Genomic DNA, 13,261 nt, shown 5'->3' on the forward strand with positions numbered 1-13,261 from the left:
ATTTATGAACAGTTTATATTATTTTACACTTACTAAGTTAAAAAGGAGACCGCAAAACTAAATATACAGAACCTAATCATTATCGACAAAAAAAAAAAAATCATCCAACTATTATTTAATGTTGAAAACTTTTCAAACAATCCCTTCAAATTGACTGCTTTTACGACCTAAGAAAAAAACCAGTTACAAAGAGTTATTAATTGCGTAATTTGTATTTCAATCTTTTGGTTCGCCGCTAGAGGGCCAGGGGAACGGTCGTGTTTTCAGGGAGCTCCCGAAAGCTAAGTACAATTTTGAATGGAAATTAGAATATATGTTAAAAATCATAACGTAATATTGTCTAAATTTGGTAGCTTGTTGTGTCTGTGTGATTTTGGTGTAAATTCCGTAAATTAATTCAGTCTTTAACGATACGTTTCATATATTTGAATATGGCGCCAATGCGACGTAAGATAATGGCGTCCAAAAATACGACGCCATTGTTCAAAAACTATAATGTGAGAGAATTTGTCCAATGTGATGTGTGTGGAATGTATGCATTCCCGAATGAGGCTGGAGTATGGATTGAAAGTGATAGTGGTGGGAGAATGTGTAGAAAGTGTATGCAAAGTGAGGAGTCGAAGTATGTGTCAGGTTGTGAGACAGTTATGGTTGAGAAAAGCCAGAATGCGAGTGAAAATAGTGGCTCGATAGGGAATTGCGGTGATCTAAGAAAGAGTGAGAGCAATTATACAGAAAGAGAAAATGGTTTGAATGATAAAAAAAATGAGGAATTATTTGTAGGAAGTGAGATCGCTAGGCTGCGCGGAGTGATACAAGATGCGCAGCGGCAATTAGAGCACCTGCAAAACTCTTTCCAGAGTGATTCGGCTAACGTAAATAAACAGCGTGGGCGAGTTTCCGAAATGAAGGAGAGAGTGTTGTATGGTGACTCGTTATTAAGAGGAGTAATAGATGGAAGTGTAACTAAATCGTACTTACCGGGTGCGAAATTTAAGGATGTAAGTGAGAGCATTAGAGTGCAAAAACAGAGGGTGAAAGAAATAACAATTGTGGCTGGTACGAATGAATTGAAAGGTGATAAATTTTTTATGAGAGAGGACTTGAAAGTATTGTTAAGGGTAGCGAAAGAAAAGAGTGACAGAGTTAGAACGGTGAGTCTGTTACCGCGGTATGACAGAGAGGAGTTTAGAAGGAGGGCCATAATCGCAAATGATATTATGCGGACGGTGTGGTGTGGAATTTGTGGACGTGTGGAATGAGTTTGATGGGCGAAAGGACTTATACAAGATGGATGGCCTGCATTTGAATGGACTTGGTGTGCGGAGACTGGAAAAAGTGTTGCTGAATGAAGTGAAAATGGATGTGCAGAACCAGGGAAACTAGAACTACCAAGGAGGGGGGGAAAGTGGATATCCAGACATCAATGAGACAGTTGAGTGTAAAAATGTATATAATGTACCTGAGCCAGCAATAAGGACAAAAAATGGGAATGGGATATTTAGAATAACGCATCAAGATAGGGGTGGGACAAAGGGAACACTGCAATTCATGTATACTAATGCCAGGAGTATTAGGAACAAGAAGGAAGAATTTTTGGCCTTGATTGGCTCTTCCTGGCCACAGGTTATTGGCATTAGTGAAACATGGCTGACGGAAGATGATATAGTTAGTGGGATAGAATGTGTAGGTTATAGTATGTTTAGGAGGGACAGAGAGAATAAAATTGGGGGAGGGGTGTTATTGATGATAGCTGATGAACTGCAGCCAAGGAGAATAGAAGTATTGCAGGATAGTGAAAGGAGCTCATTTGAGGCTATTTGGTGTGAGATTGATACTGGCAGAATAAAATATACAGTTGGGTGCTGCTATAGACCAGGTGATGGAATAGATGGTGGAGATGGCATGCATAAACAAATTGATGAAATGAGTGGAAGGAGGGTAATTATTATGGGGGATTTCAACTACGGTAACATTGATTGGAAGGAGGAGAGGGCACATGTGAGGAAGGAAAAGGATTTTATTCAATTATTAAGGGATAACTATCTGAGACAGCATGTAATTGAAAATACTAGGGGTATGAGAGTGCTTGACCTGGTAATAGCATCCGAGAATTTGACTGTAATGAATATGACCATGTTGCCACCTATTGGTGAGAGTGATCATAAGGTCTTGACCTGGGAGGTGGCTAAAGGTGTGAAATTTGTGATTAAGACAGGGTATATGTGGAATTACCGTGCTGGCAAGTATGACAAGCTTAGGAGATTGCTTGGATCAGTGCCATGGCATGTACAACTGCAAGGGCTGGACGTCGATAGAGCATGGGAAGTGATCAAAGAGCATTTACAGGAGGTTATGGCTGATTGTATACCTAAGGTCCGAATAGTGAAACAAGGAGGGGTTAAATGGATGAATAACACCATTAAGCTTGAGCTGCAAAAAAAAGAAACAACTATGGAGGGAATTTAAATAAAGGGGTGACCTGCAGGCACACGAACGGTATAAAGTACAGGCCAGAAGGGTAACGAGTGTGGTAGAAACAGCAAAAGCCGATTATGAAAGGAAACTAGCTATGCAAGCAAAAGAGAATCCCAAACAGTTCTTTCAATATGCTGCAAGCAAGAAAAAAACTGTACATGGCAAAATGATTTTAAGGAATGACGATGGTAAAGAGTTCACTGAACCAGTCGATATAGTGGAGTTACTGAGCGCGCACTTTGCAAAAGTATATCATCCAGGTGGTGACGTTGAAAAAATGAAGGAACCATTAGTTTATATGGGAATTGTGATGAATGAAGTGGAGGTGAATAGTCTATTACAGAACCTTAATGTGAATACATCTGTGGGATTGGATGGTATACCGGCACGGGTCTTGCATGAAGCGGCTAATGAATTATCAGTGCCCTTGACCATGTTGTTTAATCTGAGTCTCAGGTCTGGCTTAGTCCCGAAGGCGTGGAAAGAATGGAAAATAGTTTCGCTGCATAAAGGAGGATCCAAGACTATGGTTGCAAATTACCGACCGATCAGCATATCAGGAGTCGTTGTCAAGGTCTTGGAGAAAGTAGTCAAGGGAAAAATACAGGAATGGATTGATGAAAATGAGATACTGTACAGAGGACAGCATGCCTTTGTGAAGGGTAGATCATACCTCAGTAACTTGCTCAAGTTTTATAACAAGGTGACGGCTGAACTGGATAAGGGAAATGGGTTTACAGTGATACTGCTGGACCTGGCAAAGGCGTTTGACAGGATACCACATGGAATTCTAATCCGTAAACTACAACATATGGGAATGGATATAGGGTTGGTGAGATGGATAGCTGGGTGGTTGATGGAGAGATATCAAAGAGTAGTTTATTCAGGAGTAGAGTCCAAAAAACGGCCTGTGACTAGTGGTGTGCCACAGGGTTCTATTCTTGGACCACTGCTGTTTAATCTGTTCATTAACGATATAGGGAGGGGTCTAAGTGGGACAGTTCATTTGTTCGCTGATGATGCAAAGTTGGGTAGGGCGATAGTGAATGCAGAAGATGTCAAAGTCTTGCAAGATGACTTAGATAGATTGGAGTTCTGGACTAAGGAGAATGGATGTCAATTTAATGTGACAAAATGTAAGGTTATGCATTTCGGAGTGAAAAGATTAGCAGCAGTATACCACATTGGTGGAACTGTACTCCAAGAGATTGATGAGGCCATGGACTTGGGAGTGTTGGTGGATAGGGAGATGAAGTTTAGGGGGCACATTGCGAAAGTAACTAAATCAGCTCATCAACTCACTTGGTTGTTGAAAAATACCTTGACGAGCAGAGAAACAAGTTATTGTACCTCTGTACCGAGCGCTGATAAGACCTCATCTCGACTACTGTGCCCAGATTTGGTCACCTCGGTTCCTTCTTGATGGGGAGGAGGTTGAGAGGATCCAGAGGCGAGTGACTAAGATGATAGCAGGTCTATGGAATGAACCATATGATAACAGGTTGAAGATTTGTGGGTTGCAGAAACTAGTTGATAGGCGGAAAAGGGGAGATATGATTGAGACATTCAAATTGCTAAAAGGATTCTATAGGATTAATTCAGATGATATTTTTGAGATCAGGACTGGTGGTGGGAGAACTAGGGGACACCCATGGAAGCTGGGCAAGAACGTGGTTAGCAGGGGTGTTAGAGCTGGGTTCTTTACTTTTAGAGTGGTAAATGAGTGGAATAAGCTGCCAGAGTCTGTTGTGGGTGCTATGACAGTGAGCGAGTTCAAGGCAAGGTATGATAAATACTGTGAGAATGTTGAAGAGCTGTGTGAACATGATGTTTAGGGCCTCCCTCGATGAGTCTAAGGACTCCTGGAGTAGCCCGTGGTAATAATAATAATAATAATAATAATAATAATAATAATAATAATACTGACATTTCTTCATATAAATGAAAACTGGATATCAAACAGAACATCAACCTATGATATGAGAAAGGAAAAGACTCGCTCGGCGCCACTGCTATATAAAAACAATTGAAAGAGATATTTTGAATAAGCTACCAAAATACAGCATATAATAGCATTGTTTCAAAAGTAAGATCGGAGAGTAATGTTTCATGATTTAAGGTTATGGTCAGGAAATATACCCTAAGAATAACTAATTTAGTGTAATGACAGACTTTGCACACTGCCTCTGCCTACTGAATATCAAACTGATATTCTACCTTGGAAACTGAACTAGGAATATCATAATATCATAATTTGTACGCTATCATGAACTATTTTAGGAGTAAAGAACAATAAGTTTTAAAAAGAAAAAGGCATTCCAGTGATCAAATTAGACTGAGTTACAAAGCTTTATTTTTTTTTAATGAAACATTTTAAGATTTCGATTGAGAGCAGTTGTGGAATCTTCAATGATGATGATGAAGATGCACTTCATCAAAACAAGAAAGTACTTTGTAGTACAGTTCTTCGCTCTTAAAAGAGATGATAACTAAAATCATGATTTGACGAAGGAAAAACGTGATTCCATGAATACAAATGGTCACTGTTTCAAAACACCTGGAACTAATAATTTCAATAAATAAAAGCAAGTAAAAAAAGATATAATAGCATTCAAAAAACAATAATAATAAAATACTTGTACAGAAAAATATAACCATACATTAATATTTTTAATAATTTAGCATATGATAATTTAGTATTTAATAATTTAGCAATGATCAAATTTCTCCGAGTGTGAAAATATAACGGGATTAATAAAAAAATTACAAACCATCTGCTGCTGCTACTACTACTACTACTACTACTAATAATAATAATAATAATATTATTATTAAGCAAGAATTTATAATGTTAGCACTTTCAATATTTTAATACGGATCTGGAATTTCAAATAAGGACTATTAATAATTAAAACAATGGAAATGAAATACATGATTAAATCAGCTAACTATACTCCGCAGGACCATAGACTTGATTTTACAAATATTAATTAATTAAATCATTAATATAGAAAATACAATATGACCTACTAAACTGAACTGAACATGAAGAGAATGCCCAAGAAAATATATTAAGAATGTCGCCTGAATATAAGTCCATAGGAAAAAGACACAGATGATAACCAAAAAAAAAAAAAAAAAGAAAGAAACAAAAAGTACCCTTTAAGTTAGAGACAGGAACCAACATATAATGATGGTGATGATAAAAATTGTAATACTTGCAATGTGATAAGAACTACAGTGTCTCGCCTAATTATAATTTGAAAATTTCCTCTAATAAAAATATTCCACACTACAAGTTAGCATATTGATATATGGTTACACGTCATTTCTTGACTAACTAGATTTTCTTTTAATATATCAATATTACAATATCTATTTTTGAATCCTTTCTTCTATTAGACAGAAATTAGGCTGCACACATATATGAACGGCTATAAAGGCATAGACCACCTCGGCATACTAATTTCGTTATATCAAATGTTATGATCTTTTCCTTTCTTTCCGGAGTTCCTTTGTAATTATCATTTCACGTTCCTGTTCCCTTGTCCTTTGATAGGTCTGGACCTTATCGGCCAATTTCTCTTTACCTCGGGACACATGAAATTGGCATATTTCGCCCTGTGCCTTTGGTGTTTATTGGCACTAGTCACGTCTAACAGCAGAAACTAGTAATCAGGTCGTGCTAAATCCGTTTCTTACGTCTCTTCCTTTTCATATCTTTTACATTTCCCGTTTTGTGTGCGTGTTTATCATTTTCTTCATATAGTTATTCGTTTGGTCTGTTTTCTAGGTTTTAATTTCGGTTTACCATTATATTTTATTCACTCGTGCTATACATTACATGAATTTACTTTGACTTCTAACGTTATTACATGTTACCGGTTCTTATAGCACTTAGTTCGTTAATCTTTTGATATCTATAATCTAATTCTGAAGCATTAAATATAAGGATTTGATTTGATTTTTTTATGGCGCGAGGACATCAAGGGTCATTCTGCTCCAGGATACAGTTAACAGCAGTACATATGGTAAATGGTTGGTAGGACAACCACTACGCCAACCAGGACGGCTAAATATAAGGAACAGCGATATATATATATATATACTGTATATATATATCTACTAAAACTTATCTTGAAGTCTACTCCGCGGATTAATAAGACTTTTTGATTTATAAGATATATATTTATTTTTTTATTTATAAGATATATATATATATATATATATATATATATATATATAAATGCAGCTCTGCCAGTTTCTTAACGTTCACTAAAACATATCGTGAAGTCTACTCCGCGGATTAATAAGATTTTTTTAACGATCAACTATTAGTTATGACGAGAGTATATGCTATATAATAACTGATTATGTTCTTCAGTATCTGTAGAGCAGATACTGAAGAACATAACAGTAAGTTTATTACTGTTATTTCAATTAAGTCGAACAGAGACACTTTATCTCATAGAAAATTTTTATAAATGTCGTTAGGTGATAAATTACTTCTATTACCTAACATTTATAAACATGGACGAAACGACAAAGAATCTGATTCAGGCTGAGGTCGTTATCGCAACATGACCAATTTCAATAACGGTTCATAGGAAGACTAGCGTCCGATTCTATCCGTATGAAGTGTAATGGTTTACTCTATATGAGACCAGAAGTTCTGTTTTTTCATCAGGTAAACATGCTCACCCGACAGAGAACAATTTACAGAAATAGCATTCTTGTCTCTTGCGGAGGACAAACCCTGACACCTCCATATGAAACTAGCTGATTAATTCACCTTATGTTTGAAATTTAAAAGGTAGAACGCATGCAGGAGGATTCTTCCAATCAGAGAGCACGGAGCAATTCGATTTTTGGTTCAGATCTCTTACTGACTGATGCACTATGGTTTGCCAAAAGTGCAACAAGCATTCTACATAGCTAATCGCAATGTTCAAGTCTTTAATGATTCAATGCAGTTTTCGAAAGGATATTTCAGCTATGCTGAAATATCCTTTCAGGACTTAAGGAAAAATCATCATAGTATACATAGAGTAAGTAAAATGTTAACTATGTAACATTTTCATGGTTATTTTTATTACTGTTATTCCAATTAAGTCGAATAAAGACACTTTATCACACTCATAGAAAATTTTTATAAATATTGGTAGGTGATAAATTACTTCTATCACCTAACATTTATAAACATGGACGAAAGGACGAAGAATCTGACTCAGGCTGAGGTCTTTATCATAATATGCTCAGTATTTGTACAACAAATTTGAAACCTTATGTTGAAAAAACTCAACTTTGAAAAAAAAAAAAGAAAAAATAAACGGACAGCATGAATAGCAAGTGCTTCTGCTAGTCCTGCCATCCTCCAGACTTCTATCTGTTTCCTAAGTTGAAGAAAGAAGTACTCCGTTGAAAATGTTTCCCTACTACTTCACTACTGTGAAGTTTCTGTTGAAGTGACCCAACTTCTCTCTCTCTCTCTCTCTCTCACACACACACACACACACACACACACACATACATACATACATATTTACAGGAATACAAATCTTATTCTAACGCGTTGGTGAATAGTAAAAGGCACGATTTTTTAACATTAGGAAACAAACATGTTTAAATACATGTTTGATTTTACAATAAGAGTACAGCGTGTAGAACATTTGACAGTGTCATTACAGTAATAAAAAAATAATAAGCGTAAGTCCATATTTATGAATATGCATCTAGATTAAAAACAATTTGAGAAATGTGATGATTTATTTGAATGTATAACGAATTGTATAAGATGGATTTCGCAAAATGCTTAAGTACCTATTAGATTCAATCATTTGTCTATTCATATGCAGGTCTTTCCTCGGATTTATTAAAGCAGCATCTGGGAACTGCGTGTAAATCTGTCGAGCCATCTCAGTTAATTTGTTTTTGGTTAAATTCGGTGTGATGCGACATAGGAGAACAAGATGACAGAAGAAATAGTTATTGTTCAAAATACGCTCTTTTTGTTGGTTTCTTGTCAAATATTGATATAATCGGATCCTTTCCGGTTGTTTATTACCTGTTTATTGCGACAACGAGAACGAACCGCAATCTTATATTATGTCATTTGGTTTATTCACAACTCCACCCCTTAGCACATCTTTTTAAAATTTACTTTTCTTGCATTAGCTGATAGCAAAAAAAATTATCAGGTGAGCACCTGTCTGGTTTAAAGGGACAGGCATAAGGACCTTCCCCATCGTACTTATGCCGCAGAGTTTTCATTTTCTAGCAGTTCTTTAGACCAACACTCACGCGTTTGTTACAGATGAAGAACCAGTTTGCAGCCTGGTCGGAGGAAAGCATCTGAAGGCCGTACAACGATTTTCACCGAACACAACAGAGTCCACAATCTGCGGACTCTGTTGTGTTCGGTTCCCCAGGAATGAACAAAACAAAATGGGAGCGGCACGCGTTATGCTAGATCCAAGGAAAAGAGGTCGTCATTAGAGAGATAGGAAGAAAATAATTGTTAAATATGAATTACCAGCATATCACAGTAACGTTTAGTGCGACAGGGAAGAAAGATTTATAGTCATATTATGCTTTCTTTTTGCTTCTTAGCAGATGACGAAGACAACATTTATTTTAATATAATTTAAAAGTAACGTTCCTGTAATTAAAGAGATTCGAAATAAGATATAAAAAAGGGAAGAAAGAAATACGTCCAAACAGCGAATGTGAGAGACATCATGGAAGAAGAAAGTGAGAAAATGCATTTAGACAGAGGTATATTTCTACGGTTCCTTCTTCAGGACCGCAATCACAACAAAAAACTGTAATTTAAATAAGAATTTCTAGTGAAATTCAATATCCATGTCATGCAAAAGATATTATTCCTCAGAGATGTTTTCTCCCCCCGCAATCCCACCCATGAATTCCGGAATGTCCCAGAAGTTATATAAACTGAAAATCAAGCTTCACCTTAAGACATGGCGTTTTTCTCCAACTTTTGGTCTCTAATAAGCATAGTAACGGTGGTGTTATACCAAGATATCATTTATCATCTAAACCAAGGCTTCTCAAACTTCTTTTTTCCGTGGCCCGGTTATTTTAATACTTCATCTTCGTGACCCACTAAAATATTTATGGCCAATAGGTAAAATAAAACAGATTTGAATGTTCACAGAGTTTTCATTTATTATTATTATAATAAAGAAGCATTTACTCTTACAAAAATATAAAGCAATTAAACTAAAGCCAAGTGATTTATTAATGAGAAGTGTGATGCTGTTGTTTGTTAACTAGAAACTTCAGGTTTGGAGGAAAAGATGAGCCACTTTACCACGAACAAAGAGACTGTGAAATGGCTACACGGACGGAGCGCGTTTTTCGTCTCTATTAATTAAATTATTTATTCATTAGTCCCGATTAAACGCTATTTGCTTGTATTTTAGAGTTTAGTGAAAAAAAGAAAACCCCAAAACGAAACACCTAGGTTTTCGAGAGAGTTTTTTAGGCGACCCGGCATTAAACTCTCGTGACCCACCATTTCGGAAACGCTGATCTAAACGCATTCACGGAATTCCTATGTTCAAATGATTACGGTAAAATCAGTGGATGGCATCTCACTAACTTTTAACATTATCAATGTCTGTATAAAGAAATATGAAACACTGAATATTTTAGTGAAATTATTAATATTATTACAAACATTTCCTGGAGTCAAGACCATCGAGGGAAGCAGTTTTAACAGGGGTGAGAATATTAAAGCACTTAAACTACAAGTACTGTATTTGATTTTCGACTAAAATGAAATAATAAAATTTGAGTAATTTATTATTTAAATTGCTTTTATATGATTAAAATCATTTATGATTTTAACACCAACTTGATAATTTTCAAAACATCTGATTTTATATTACATGCACTTTGCACTCTGTACATAAATTTTTATTGTTTATATTTGATGAACTACAACTATAATATCCAACAATTTGAGTTACAAGCAACATGTTCAAAACCTTAGCGTGTTATAAGTCGGTTATCTATGCTCCATTCTTAGCAAACCACAGCACCTCTGAGAGATAGACCTTCAATCGAATTGTCCTATTAATCCATAACTTCTGTCAATTCGTTTAGAAAGGTTTGAATCATAATCCTATCTATGACGTGAAGAATCGTTTAAGGACTTTTGAGCCGAACGTTTTTTTTTTTGGGGGGGGGGGATATCAAGATTTTATCAAGATGAGCTTTGGCAGTATCAATCGCATCAATGATTAATAAAGTAGATTATAATATATGTAAGTTTTACCATTCCGGGCAGGAGGCCACGAATAACGTATAGTTGGTTAAACCAGTTTTGATGGCTATGTGTGTAATGCAGTATTTTCAGGTTAATTCGTCATCAATAAATACGGAGATTTTTATGTTGACAAGCTCAAACTAGTGTTTCTTCTTCATTGTCTTAAACACTGTGCAGCAGCAGCAGCATTTGGAGAAGTTAAGGATTATTTTGTTGTTCCTGATGTGTGAAAAGACTGTGGCTTCAACGAATTTGATTAAAACAACATTAACAGAGTACACGATAATATCTGAAGTAAAGAATAAATTAAGCAAATTATTTACATAAATGATAAACAGAAGCGTACCTGGTATGGATTCCTAATATTGTCGCAGTGGAATTGCAATGGGAAACTTAAAATGCGCTCCAATTGTTATTTAAAATTTTCTCTTATTCAAATAGAAGTTAAATCAGTCGAAATGTCAAAAGTCAGTAAAGTCACAGCATTATATGTGATAATTAGACACTGTTGACATAAATATTCTGTGATGACACAGAGTAGGAGTGACTTTATCACAGAACAAAAGCTACATTATAGTTTATTAAGGCAGTAGTTGTGAATTATTATTACTTTAATTTATTTTCGAAAGCAACGCGACTTTTATACAAAAACTGGTATGATGACAGATAATAAATTATTTTGTTCTAGATTATCTTATCCAACATTTGAACCTTTTTTTTTTTTTTGAAGACCACTTCGCATTTGAACCATCTGAGTTGTCGTCTAGCAACAACCAATAAGACTCAATACTTGAAGAGTGGTCAGAGACTTCTTTGAAATGAGTCCCATTCATTCTCAATGACATATAATATGTGTGATGTGTGTGTACTTGCAATATGAACAATAAGACACAGCTAGTTGATGAACTGCTTGATCTCAAGGAGCATAACAAGTTATAATCTGTTGTTGCTTTTCCTTTCACTTCGATTTTTGCACATCAACTTTTTTTTTTTTTACTGTTACTCAGGTACAGCGAAAGTTTTTAGCGAGATAATGTAAAAGGGTTATCAAGACAAGTAGAATCAAAGAATGTAGGTTGATGACTGCTGAATATTGAAGAGAGAGAGATAACCATGCAAGCTATAAACAAAGTTTGCTACTACTGCTATATAAATATGTTGTTGTTTGGCGTATCTTAATTTTCTTGAAAGCCACAATAAGCAAGTGATTATTATAGGAAACTATACTTTCCTCATTTTCCGAAAGCTGTATGATTGCATCACTACGACAAGCACGGCTGATTTTCGTAGAACATATTCTTAACTTAAAGAAACACCCACACAAAGGAATTAAATCTTGTTGTCAGTGAGACTTCTCCCGAGAAATTCTTAAGAACAATCCTTCGACCGTCACGTGTTTGTGGCAAAAATACAATAAAGAATTCAGTTAGCTGAAAATATCAATTAAGTCGGCTATTCAGATCGAGGGCTTACGAAGTATTTTTAATTTTGTGTGATGTCGAATAAGTTCACTATTGCAGGTCTTTCGCTATCGTTCATGGCAACCGAGGAATTTCATATCAGCAACAGTTAGCTCGCGACATCGCACTCACTCGAGCGTAAGAATTATCACGAATGGAGTGTATTTATTTAGTGTGTGTGCGCACACGCACACAGAAAACAACAAGTGCGTCAAGAGAGACAGAGTGAGAGTCACCTTTTTATGGGAAACACCATGTTAAAGATTTCTTTATAAGACTTGTTTTCGGGAAAGTGATTATTGGATACATGAGAAAGTAAATATGGATTCATCCCCCCCCCTCCTTTTTTTTTTTTTTTTTTTTTTTTTTTCCAGTGCTGTGCTAAAGCCTTATGGCGACGTTTTATTTTCTTATACCTTGGGTTTTACCAAAGCTGTAGGTGGAATGGTGAATCTCATCTACTATACAGATTATGAACTACAATGTTTCGTCCTAATTTCATACACGTAGCCGAAGTATTATGAAGTCGTAGTATTCAATACATGTATGATGACACTCAATCGTCAAGTGAATGAAAGTATTGATTATCATCAAAAGTAAAAATGAAAAATCTCAAGTCAGATCGGGGTATTCGTGAAGCACAAGAAAACGTCGTACATTCAAGACATAGAAAGTAGCTACTTCATAAACATTTCTGTTGCCACCATATATCCACGGCTTTTGATTAAATAAAATTAAGACTGATTGTTCAGTTAATAAATAAACAAAAGATGTCTAGAATGCATCATTACATGTTAACCTTTCTCAGTCAACGTTGTAGTTCTGCTTCGTAATAAGGCAAATCACGCTGCTGTGCATTTCATCTTTTTTCTTTCTTTCTTTTCTCGTGTTCTTGGTCTGTTTTTAAGAAGCAAATGCTTCTAAATTGTGTAAAATAAATAAAAAAAAAAGTGTGCACGAAACATAAAGTACCTGAAAAACTAATCATCCCCAGTTAACACGCAATGCAAGTTTTGGATATCAGACTTAATAA

General features: G+C 35.6%; 1 protein-coding gene across 3 annotated transcripts in view; it reads right to left on the reverse strand.

The window, feature by feature from the left end:
• BckdhB (Branched chain keto acid dehydrogenase E1 subunit beta) overlaps positions 1 to 13,261 on the reverse strand; it is a 459,582-nt gene that overhangs the window by 134,252 nt on the left and 312,069 nt on the right. The gene's annotated exons all lie outside the window — the stretch shown is intronic.

This window comes from Typopeltis vanoorti, chromosome 8 (assembly GCF_054136105.1).
Source record: "Typopeltis vanoorti isolate ZY-2024b chromosome 8, IOZ_Tvanoo_1.0, whole genome shotgun sequence".
In the NCBI taxonomy this organism is placed as follows: domain Eukaryota; kingdom Metazoa; phylum Arthropoda; class Arachnida; order Uropygi; family Thelyphonidae; genus Typopeltis; species Typopeltis vanoorti.